Here is an 11,761-nt window from a genome sequence, read left to right on the forward strand (position 1 = left end):
TGCGCGCGCACGCTCCAGCCCTCAGGCGACAGCAGCGGCGGCGGCAAGCCCGGGCAAAGCTCGCCCCAGCCAAGCCGATTGTGTACACCTCACATGGTCAGAAGCCGCCCTCCCTCCCCACTGGAGCTCCTCAGCAGTAGTTCCTTGGCTGCAGCTGTTGTTGCCATGATGATGATGTCACGGACCCAACCACCGCCGTTGGGTGACGGAAGGGGTGTGTTGGCGGTGCCGACCCAGAAGCGCAGGAAGGGCGGGCTGTTGCTTTCTTTCCCCCTCCCACCTCCAGCTTTAGCGCGAGAGTTTGGTTTCTACTTAGTGTGAGGAGGCATCGGTGGCTCGGCTTTCGGCCGGGCTGGCCTGGGTGGGAATGAGAGAAGCCTGGGGAATGCCGAATCGCGGATGGGCGGGGCAGCTTCGGGGCTTGGATGGGGGCTGCTCGTGATCAGGGTCCATGTTTGGCCGCCATTTCGGAAACGCTTGTCTGTAGGAAAAGGTGAGTCTTTGGGGCGCTTCAGAGGACAAGAGGGGTGATGAAAGGGGAATCTCGGGTGCCGGTAACATTTATAGGGCGCAGACATAAATGGGGTGGGGGGCGAAGAGAAAGGCCCTTCTATGGTAACGTCTCCTCTGCGCGCGCGCTTCTCGCGCGGGGGGCGGTGCAGAAGAGAGAAAGATGAATGAAGCGCGGGACTCTGCTTATAAAAGGGCGGTTGCCGCTGCGCGTGTTCCCGATTGGGCGGGGCTACTCTCGTGCTCTGCGGAAGTGGAAACCGCCGTGCTCTTCCCTTTGCCCCGCCCGTTGCCGCAGGTGAGCAGCTCAGAACTGCTTTCGCAGGAGCCCCTGTATGAAGGCTAAAGCCGGGCGCTGTTGAGCAAAGGGCCTCCGGTAGAAGGGGCCTTGCTCCTACTATTGCGTAGCGATGTGTTTTACACACACAGCCCTCACCCTCAAGCTTGGGGATGTATATGTGGGTCAAAACTTGAAATACCTGGAACGTCATGTCTGATACCTGTTGTACTCTGATCCCCCTCCTGCCCTTCCTTTGAGACGAAACTTTGGGATTCTAGCCATTATTCAAACCTGAAAGCCGGAATAGAATGTATTAATCATTCCCCCTCCATCCAGATAACTCAGTGTTCAGTGGAGTGAATGACAAATGGAAAGCGTTGCTTCACTTGGCCAGTTAATAATGTTAACCCTTCTGTTTCTCCAGTCACAATAATATAGTGGTACCTCAGGTTACATACGCTTCAGGTTACAGACTCCGCTAACCCAGAAATATTACCTTGGGTTAAGAACTTTGCTTCAGGATGACAACAGAAATCATGCTCCAGCGGCAGCAGGAGGCCCCATTAGCTAAAGTGGTGCTTCAGGTTAAGAAAAGTTTCAGGTTAAGAATGGACCTCCGGAATGAATTACCGTAAGTTCTTAACCCGAGGTACCACTGTAATCAGTTTGTCTGGAAAGCAGCAATATATGTCAGGTTGTGTTTATAGTCTACTTTCCCTTCCAGCACAGAAATGACCCGAGCTTAACCAAAGGAGAGCAACGCTATTCTATAAGGATACAAGCACCGCATCTTATGTATTTCTGCAGTTCAGGTTATGCTGCAAGTATATTAAAACGAACGCTTTATCTAGTAAAGATAATAGTGCTAAATTATTTGACACCAACAGGCCAGTCTGTTGTGCACAATTTGAAGCTTACTGCTTTGCAAGCTTAAGTTGCTGCACTGCTTTGGACATTATAGAGGTTTATAACATAGGTAATGTAAAGAACGTGGATTGTGTACTTGTTCCCTTTCATATTTGTGGTCCTTCAGTGAAAGAGATTCAAGTCACATAAAGTATTTCCCCCACATGTATAAATAACTTAGGAAGATGTAGGGATAGCCACTACAGTGGTACCTTGGGTTAAGTACTTAATTCGTTCCGGAGGTCCGTACTTAACCTGAAACTGTTCTTAACCTGAAGGACCACTTTAGCTAATGGGGCCCGCCGCTGCGCCGCCGCCGCACGATTTCTGTTCTCATCCTGAAGTAAAGTTCTTAACCCGAGGTACTATTTCTGGGTTAGCGGAGTCTAACCTGAAGCTTATGTAACCTGAAGCGTATGTAACCTGAGGTACCACTGTATTTGATGGTTTTAAAAGGGGATAAGAACAATTTACAGAGACCAGGTCTATCAATAGCTATTAATCATACTGGCTATGTGAAACCTTCAGATTCTGCTTGAAAGAGTTATGGCCTTTTTGATTTCCTTGAGCTATTTTGTCAGCCACTGTAATCGATGGACAAGCACACTTACCTACTGTTACCACATGCTTAGTTTTGTTGGTGCCCTTTTGGTCATTAGTGTGTCACATAGATAAGCCAACTGTGGGCTCTTGTGATTTGCAATGATAAATAGACCTGCCAAACCTAGTAAGGGTTCTCAGCAGTGCAGTGGCATCAGTTAGGCCCATTTATTGGACTATGCTACTGGTCACCCAAGATAAGAAGCACACACACAATATTCACTGTTAATATGATCAGATATGTATGTATGTATGTATGTATGTATGTATCAGATACTTATAACTCATAAGTATGAGTTATGCTGGGTTGGTAGGACATGTGACCAAGCTGAACAGAGTTTCACATAATGGGTAAGTGTCCCTGCGGAATGCCTCTTTTTCAGGACTTAGGCCAACCTCAAATCAGATTTCTCTAACAGGAACCTAAAAGTAGAAATTCAGGGAATAGTAAGCATAAAATGGTTGCTAAATTTCTGCTGGTTTCTTGTATACTGGCTTACATTGTGTCAGTTATAATCTTCCCATCTGAAGAAGAAGAGTCATGGTTCAGTGGTATAGTGGAAAGAAAAGAGGGGAACAAATTGCTGCTTGTGGGGGAATGGTTCCTTCTTAAGCAGTGCAGACTTTGGAAATGTTCCATGAAAGTTTTCTAAATGTTCCAAGCCACTGCTATAAAGACGAATGTGGAGGGAAGGAATTCCAGGAACAGACCTTGTTGATAGGCATACTTTGCTGTCTTCACTTTTTCTTGAGAAGCTCTCTGCGGGTTAAGTAAGGCATGCAACAAAACATTATTCAGTTCCCCCACCCACCCACAGATAAGTTCAATATTTCAACAGTAAAAAAATATACCAAAATATTACATCAATTCATCTGCAGTGTTTGCCGCAGCTGTGAATCAAAGGTTGGATGGTGAGGTTAGAAAGCAGAAAGTGTACAACTAATGGTAATAACAGCTTAGGAGAAAGTGACAAGAAGAGCTGAGAATGGAGAGGGTTTTATTTTTCAGCTGCTCTTGGCTGGTTTCCCAGTTGCTTGAGGAGCAATATGAGTGGGGCAAGCCAACCAACAACCATGAAACCATGGTTAGAAAACTGTCAGACAAAATGCTAAACTATAGTTAAAGTCAGCAACAAACCATGGCTTTTTTGTTAACCAATCATAGTAAAGTGCTTGACTGAAGTCACATGTAATGTTAAACTGTGGTTTGATATGATGTGCAAACCAGGTCAAGAGTTGATATTGAGTTAGGTGGACCAGTGGTCTGACTCTGTGTACGTCAGTTTCCTAAGAGATAACTAAGGGTCAGTTCTGAAAATATAGGGGAATTTCCCCCCCCCTCCTTTTTTGTCCAGTACAGATAACCTGTGACTTATGTTCATTTAACACATGCAAGTTCAACTTTATACATTTGGCTCAAAAAAATTAAAGGGGAATAGGTGTCCAGCAATCCTACCCACCAATGCACTCACCTTGAGAGAGTGTTCAGAGGGGGCAGTTGGAGAGTGTGAGCAACCTTGCAGACAGTGTGGAGGGGAAAAGTGTGAGCTGCTTTTGGACAGTGTGCAGAGGTGCAGGGAGAGACCAATTGTCTGTTTCTGTATTTATCTTCTTGAACAGATGTGTTCAAATCCTGTTTAGAGCTGAAACATATTGTCTGGTAAATTGTCACTCAAATTATTTTAATGTTAAAAAAATAATAATTGTCGACATACACCCCTGAAGTTCGTAGAGTGTGCACAAACACTTATTATGAACATTGTTGAAGCTTGTTAGCCACTGTTAAAATAGAAATTTCACAGGGAAAAGAAGATACTTACCATATTATGCAATATCTAAAGGCCCTAATCAGATTTCATGTTGAAATGAGGAATTTCTGCCCTTTGCCCTTCAGAACTTCTGACATCTGTTGCTAAGCAACATTTACATTCCTCAGTAATCAGCTACAAATTTGAATAAATAACTGGTACCAAAGAAAATTAAACAGCTCTGCCTAAATGCATGTATTAAGTCATTTCTTAGTCACCTATCTGTCCCAAATTGCCTTCTGAGTTGTACATATTAAAAACAAAATAGCATGACACTAAAAAAACTTGGGTAAAAAGTTAAAAACAAACCATAACTCCACAAAGCAACAATGGTGCAAATAAATTACACCATTACACAAAATTAATTTAGTTAAAATCAATCTAGCTAAATTTTTAAATATAATGAAGCTGGAATCAACAGAACATTATTTTGTGAGGAATCATTTTCCCCCTGTCTGCAAAAAGTAAAGCGGACAGGGATAGCATTAATTTCTCAATATTAACTGCTAAGCCAAAGTCATCAAAGTTTGAAACAAACGTGATAGATGGACCCTGTTCTGTTAATTTCTGTCAGATTTTATTATGTTTAAAAATACAATTTAAAAGTGTGTGTGTATATGTATATATAATAGAGCAATCTTTTTCATATAAAGTTACTGTCTTCACTTTGTTTATGAAATAAATACTCTTTTAATGGATTTTTAAAAGTTAAGTTAAAAAATAGGGATGCAAAGAAGTAAAAACGATATTTCTTTCTAATGTTTTCAGGTCCGGGTTCATCTTTCTCATCAAATATACTAGTGAGGCTCCTTCCAAGGAATCACAGGACCATTTAAAGGAAGATAGAAGCATGTCAAAGAATGAAAGTAGTTTTTTCCACCAACTATTTAACATTTCTTATATAGGCTCATCTGAATTAGTAGCTATGAGTGTACAGTACTGGTAGAGTGTGCTTCATTGAAAATGAAGCATGTGTCTGTGAATGATACTCAAAGCAATAGAATTTCAAGTTATGGTTAAGTCTTGTGGATTGTCGTGTAAGATTGATGCTTAATTATCTATGGTTTGCGCTTATGGAAAGGAATAATAATATTAGTTTTGAAAAGACCACCAGGAATGCAAACAAAAATTTTGCTGTTTTAATAGCTGGCTCTGTAATGGCTCTATTGTGTGTGTGTGAACATTTAACAACTATAGCTTGATTGGTGGTTCTGATTAAGTTCAGTTTTGTGATGGTACTTTTAATGCGTATTAGTGGTAGCAGCGGCAGAACTAGTTTTTTTCCCAGGCCCTGCATGCTCATATGTTCTGCTACTCCCCATTTATAGTAAGTCCAACAGCTGGAATTGGTTTGCATTCAGTGACTTGGGATGCAGTACATAGTTGTGAACTCCATGTCACAACAGCGTAGAAAGTGATATTTGGAATAGAGAAATAGCAGAATTTGTGAAAAACAGTGGGCAAACAAAATTTTAGCTACTGCTAGTTTTTTTCGAGTATAAAGTATTTGATTGTTTTGCAGGTCCTGACAATGAACACGTAATTTCTGCTGCAGCTCTGTTTGCCGGTGGAAAATGTATGAAAGGATTTTTTTTGAAACAATCTGTGTTATGTCCAGCAACCCTGAGCATGGAAAAGCTGTCAACCTTGAATATTTCAGTTGTTTCAACAAGTAAAATATTTAATAAATGAGGTCAGTTTTTTTCTAGTGAAAACATGACAAAATTCTATTTTGTTTATTGAATTAAATAAATGGACAGTTACTTGTGTTTTCAGCTGCTTTGAATGCTGAGGACCTTGTATGATCCCACAGTGCTGTGGAATCTGCAGGAACAGATCATCTCAGTCTAAGCAGACATTGTGATGAGTTCTTATCTTTCTGTTCTTAGTACTTTTGCCTCAAGCCTGCAATGGCTTTCTTGAAATTGGCATCACAGTGCAGATTCACATTTCATTTACTGCTCATTTTCAGCTTTTGCAAAATGGTTCTCACTTTCTCTCATGTTTTATTAGGTTGCTTTTCTTATATCTTAATTTTCCTAGATGCATCTTTTCTCGTTAGCTCTTGCTTATGTTTTAAGCGAAAGTAGGATCCCTTTCTTATAGTGTACTGCTGCAAAATTACTGTTAGCTTTTTCAAATCACTCAACTTGTAGGACTTCTGTTTACAGTAAATGGGAAATATGCAAGATCAGTGCTCTGAATACAGGGCTGTAAATGATAAAATTATGCCTAGTGTGAGTTTCAGTAGCGTCCCTCAAATTGTGCTGTTTATTCTGCAGTTAACTGTTAATCTTTGCTATGTTCTAATGTAAGCATTATATTTATCTTGAGGGTAACATTTAAAATGCTACGGAGAATGCTGATGTGCCTTTCCGTATATTCTGATTGAATAAATAGCAGACCACAATCACCCTTTTAATATATTTATTACATTTTTGAGCTACATTTAAAATTCAGTAGAAGAAAACAGAATTGTTTATTAATATGTGATTGGAAAATGGATTTATCTGTTCTTTCATTTGTCATGTTAGATCAGGTGTGTGGAACCTTTTGCCCTCCAGATGTTCCTGAACTACAACTCCCATTAGCATCAGCTGGCCAGGAATGATGGAAGTTTTAGTTCAGCAGCATCTGGAGGACCAAATGTTCTGCACTCTTGGAATATGTAGTATGTATTTATTGTTTAGTTTTGATTTGTGTTTGTGGCAAGGCTATATCACTGTAATTGTTTTATTTCCTTTTTATGCGTGCTTTTGATATTTAACAAAATGGATACTTGTAAAAAAATGTTACAGTTAACCATATCTTACTGACTCCACAATATTTATATAAGTATCTCTTTACAGAATGAAATATAATTTCTTGAAGTATGAAACCCTAGCATCTCAAACTAAATGGAGAGCTAAGATCATTTCAGTTCTGATAATGAGCAAACAAGAACATGGCTTCTCAGTTAACAGGCCAAATGCAAATCCGTTCCTCTCTGCTTGTATGTCCTCACTTGAACTTGATCCTCACAGATCTGTAAATGATTATAACTCTTGCTATAACTAGACCAATATGAGTGACTATTTTTAGAACAGACTCCTTATTTAGCCCACATAGAACAGAAAGGATTGTTTTCCACAGCTCAGTGAAAAAAGTATAGCTTTTCCAAATGTAACATTAAACATTGTATAACTTCTGCAAAAGTAGAGCCTTACTTCATGAAGCCATGGTGTAATTAATTCCAGATGTGATTCTGTACTTCTTTGGAACCATACCAGGGCAAAATCTGGCCCTCAGCTAGTTAGCTACTTATATGCAGTCAAAAAAACAAAACAAAAACACAATTAACTGCACAATCTTGCACATGACTACTCAGGAGTAAGCCACATTGAGTTTAATAGGACTTATTCCCACATGAGTAGGCATAGAATGGCAGCCTAAGAGAAGTATTGTAGTGCTAGAAATAATACTTAATAAGCAGCTAGGTCTCTAACTTCATATGTGGATTTCTAAAACAAAGGAACGCAAGCTATTTTATCACCAGAACAGACTATTTGTCCATCCTTTCCCATTGTCTGCTTTGTCAATGACTCTTCTGTGTCTGAGGGCACTTCCAAATTTACTATTTCCAGGTCAGATTCTGTCACATACTGGCAAATTCAGGTTGCTCAGTCATAGTTGTGCAACAAACTTGCTTCCTCAAAAGATCACACTTCTTGTGATAAGGAAAGTGATTGGAAATGCACTAGAAAGTGTGAGATAACACCGCTTTGATGCAATGTCATCTAACCACCTCACAAACAAATCAGAATGAATGCTCCTTCAATAGCCAAATGTCATCTAATTTCCCTGGGGGGAAATCACGAATGCTCAATAAATGGGTCACCTGGGGGGGACCTGAGGTAATCTTTCACATCACTTGCTATTGGAGATAACAGGAACCAGAGTTAAATGTCAGTAATGTTATTTCCTCAGCTTTGGTCAGTGATTTAAAGCAGAGCTATGTGTTGTTCAACTGTGGTATCTTATTTTATACTTCAGATTATGTTATTGAGTAAAACAGTTTTTTTACAACATGGGGGGGGGATATGCTCCCCTAAAGGCCACCCCCTATGTGGCAGTAATACTTTCATACATTGGAACTAGCAGGTGAACAGCAAATTGTGATTTGTTCATTTTCTTAAGTTGTAGTATATGTTGTGAAATAGACTTGATAGGATTTGGTGAGGCCAAGGTTTTAGAATTTAGATGGGGAGTACATTAGCATTTTTGTGCATCTTCATTCTGGTTGAGAAAAGGAAGCATTCTCCAAATGACTTTGGCTCTCTGTGATCAGCTTGTTATGCATCCAGTGATGCTTGTGAGATTTAGTGTTTTATCTGCTAGGATTTCCACTGGCAACTGAGAAAACTCATTATGCACATTTATCACATGATCCACTTCATTAGACAAATAGATCTGGGAGAATAAGCTCTCCTCCTAGAAGACTCTTCAGAGGCTCCCACACAAACTGTTTACTGATGGATAGGCTTTTTTGGTCAGAAAACAATGCATTTCTTTGTAGTGAAGTGAATGATTCAGGAAGTTCATTCTCCCCTATCCTTATTCAGAAGCTCAGAGAGGAAGCACGGAAAGGAACATAGTCTCAATGAAGCTACAGAGAACCTTTAGTAATAAAGTGTAAATCAATGCACAGTTAGCTGTCAGCTAAAGCCTTCACATTTGTACTGTGTACAATGTATTGTGTACCATGTACAGTCTGTTGTATTGCATGGACACTGTGTCCATGTGTTAGCTGGGCTTGATAAAAATGTGTTTCTTACATGCCTAGACATGAGCCCACTCACATTATTATTAGTGGGAGTGGTGTAGCAACTAAAACAGCTAGACTGTTAAACTGATTTATATGCAATATTATGTTTGGGCACTGTTTGTGAAATTAACTTTGATTTTGATACATTTAGAGAATTTAGGAACATAGGACACTATGGAGTCAGTCCATTGGCATATTTAGCTCAGAACTGTCTACACTGATAGATACCAGCTTTCCAGAGTTTCATGACAGGAGTCTTTTCTAGCCCTAGGTGTAGATACAAAGCAGGAGCTTCAGCTCTGAGCAACAGTCCTTTTATGAGCTTCCCTTCTGCTGGGAGGCCCTTATCTGTGCTGATAAACTAAGCTGTATAGCTGCTGCTTGACTGTACAAATATTATTTTAATGGAACAGGTGTGGCTATGCTGAAATTCATGAGCTTTGTGCGTTTTAAAAAAAAGTGCAATGAAGGACTAGAAATCAATTAAAAGGCTTTTAGGACACAAGCACACTGAGGAACTTGTCTTTGCTTCTTCCGCTCTTCCTTTTCAGATAAAGGGAAGCTCGCCAAAGCAGCTGGCAAGGACCCTTTTCAGGATTCAGCAGCATCCTACATTCATTGTACAGAATTGGAGCTGTGGGCATAAATAGAAGCATTTCTGAAGCCTGATTACATAAGGCCTGAAATATAAGCTCATTGCCCTCCTTTTCTATCTAAATACAAGTGGCAGCACTACACTATAGGGACCCCAAGGTAAGGGTTACCTATTTTTCTGATCCAGGTCTCTAAACAGCAGAACAAAACAACCCAAGGCCAATTCTTGATTAGGACAAGGAACAATCTTTAAATAAACAAATACCCTTTGCCTGATTATCAGAAAGAACACAAACAGAGCTGCTTTAGTAAGCCCTGCCCACTGGCATTTCTTTGAGTACGTGACTGTTTTCTTTCAAGTCTAAGTCAAACCTACTCTGTCCCTTCAGTGATAGGATAGCTCCAAGAGGCTAGTTTCTGCCTGTTGCCATGGTAAACTTGTTGTACAAGGATATGCAGCTTTGTTTCTTTAAAAATCCAGGTATTCACCCAAGCTTCATTAATGTGGACAAGTGATAAATTATAGTAATTATCTTTCCCTTTCAGCAGCCTGTCTCGCTTGTGTGTCACAGAGCTACAAACTATTTCTCCCTTTGAACTTTACAGAGGTTAGTAGCAGTCATTCCTGATTCCTGCTGCACCCCCAGCCCTGGTAACTTGAGATAAGGGATGCTAGGCCTTTAACAACAGGCCTTTTCAATTAAACAACTCTTTTGGGCAAAGCTCTCTTGTTTATCTTGCTGCACATGTAGTAATAGGTTTTGGCTTTCTTGTTTAAATGGTGCCAAACAGAACCTAAAAGTGAGGGAGTAATTTTGTGTGCGTTTGCTAATGGAAGCTTCTCTTATTGGGCTAGCAGCAACTTGAGAGGCAAGGTGTGAACAATAGCAAGTGGGGAGGGGCTGCTGTGGTTAACACACACCCTCCTATTTGCCACAATTCTAACCCCATCCTGTACAGTTGCTGTTGTTAAGAGTAAAAACAGGCATGTTAAGTGCATTTAACCTCACATTTGTTTTGGCTCTTCAGAGTGGCAAATGGGCAGTTCTTGGGACGGTCATTGGCATGCACACGGGGTACACCCAGACACATCCTAATGTTTCAAAAAGACAAGGATCATAGTGAGGAGGAGAGGGTATGGAGCAGCAACCCGGCTCTCAGTTGCCATAACCTGTGGGAAAGTGGCGGAGGGAGGAGAGACAAAAGCAGGAGAAAGGAGGAGGAAAACAGACAGAGAGAGATACAGGCAGAATAACAAGGCTAGAATGGATCTGCAGCTTCTGCCTGTGTCTGTCTCTGGAAGTGGCAGTGGCAGTGGGGTGATTGGCTCCTCCTGTACTGCCGCCACTGGAGCCAATCACCCCACTGCCGTTTCCAGAGTCAAATGCAGGCAGAAGCTGCAGATCCATTCCAGCCCTTTTCTTCTGCCTGCATCTCTGTCTTGTGGCTTTGTCCAAGCTCCGCTCACCACATTTTGTAGAGAGAAATCTGTTGGAGTGAGGGGCTGCTTTTGTGGCATGCAAGCAAGGAGATGGAGGAGGATTCATCCTGCCCATCCTTCATCAGTTAATTGCAGTAATGTGATTGAGCAATTTAAGTCCATAACACCTGGTGAGAGATCGTCTCATTCTTTAGGACAGAAAGAAAGACGCCATATGTTTTGGCTGGTTTAGGTTAGCTCCTTATCTGGTTAAAGATAAAAATCATGAACATGGACTGTTTGTATATGCCTGTTTATCTACAGAAAAAAAATGTATTTTGTGTCTCATTTTTTAAGTTTGCATTTTTAAAATAAAGTTTAGTTAATTTTTAAAACGTTTCAGTTTCTTTAGTTTCCTTGGATAAAAACAATCTCATTTATGATTGTGTATGAGTACAGTGGTGCCCCGCAAGACGAATGCCTCGCAAGACGAAAAACTCGCTAGACGAAAGAGTTTTCCGTTTTTTGAGTCGTTCCTCAAGACGAATTTCCCTATGGGCTTGCTTCGCAAGACGAAACGTCTTGTGAGTTCTTGTGAGTTTGTTTCCTTTTTCTTTAAGCCGCTAAGCCGTTAATAGCCGCTAAGCCGTTAATAGCCGCTAAGCCACTAATAGCCGTGCTTCGCAAGACGAAAAAACCCAAGACGAAGAGACTCGCGGAATGGATTAATTTCGTCTTGCGAGGCACCACTGTATGCATTCAATAAATATTCACCTTAAAAGAAAATTCCCCTGGGTGCACCCTAATGAAATGTTCGGTTCATGCCTATAGGTACAGTG

The 11,761-nt window shown here is 40.8% G+C and overlaps 1 long non-coding RNA gene across 1 annotated transcript; it reads left to right on the forward strand.

Annotated features, from left to right (window-relative positions):
• Positions 1-16: 16 nt before the first annotated feature.
• Positions 17-11,317, forward strand: LOC308474319. The gene is made up of 2 exons (XR_013984654.1): positions 17-493; positions 4,873-11,317. It is a non-coding gene; the product is annotated as an uncharacterized lncRNA (long non-coding RNA).
• The last annotated feature ends 444 nt before the right edge of the window (positions 11,318-11,761 follow it).

Source organism: Podarcis pityusensis (assembly GCF_964106645.2).
Source record: "Podarcis pityusensis genome assembly, chromosome: 3".
Taxonomy (NCBI): domain Eukaryota; kingdom Metazoa; phylum Chordata; class Lepidosauria; order Squamata; family Lacertidae; genus Podarcis; species Podarcis pityusensis.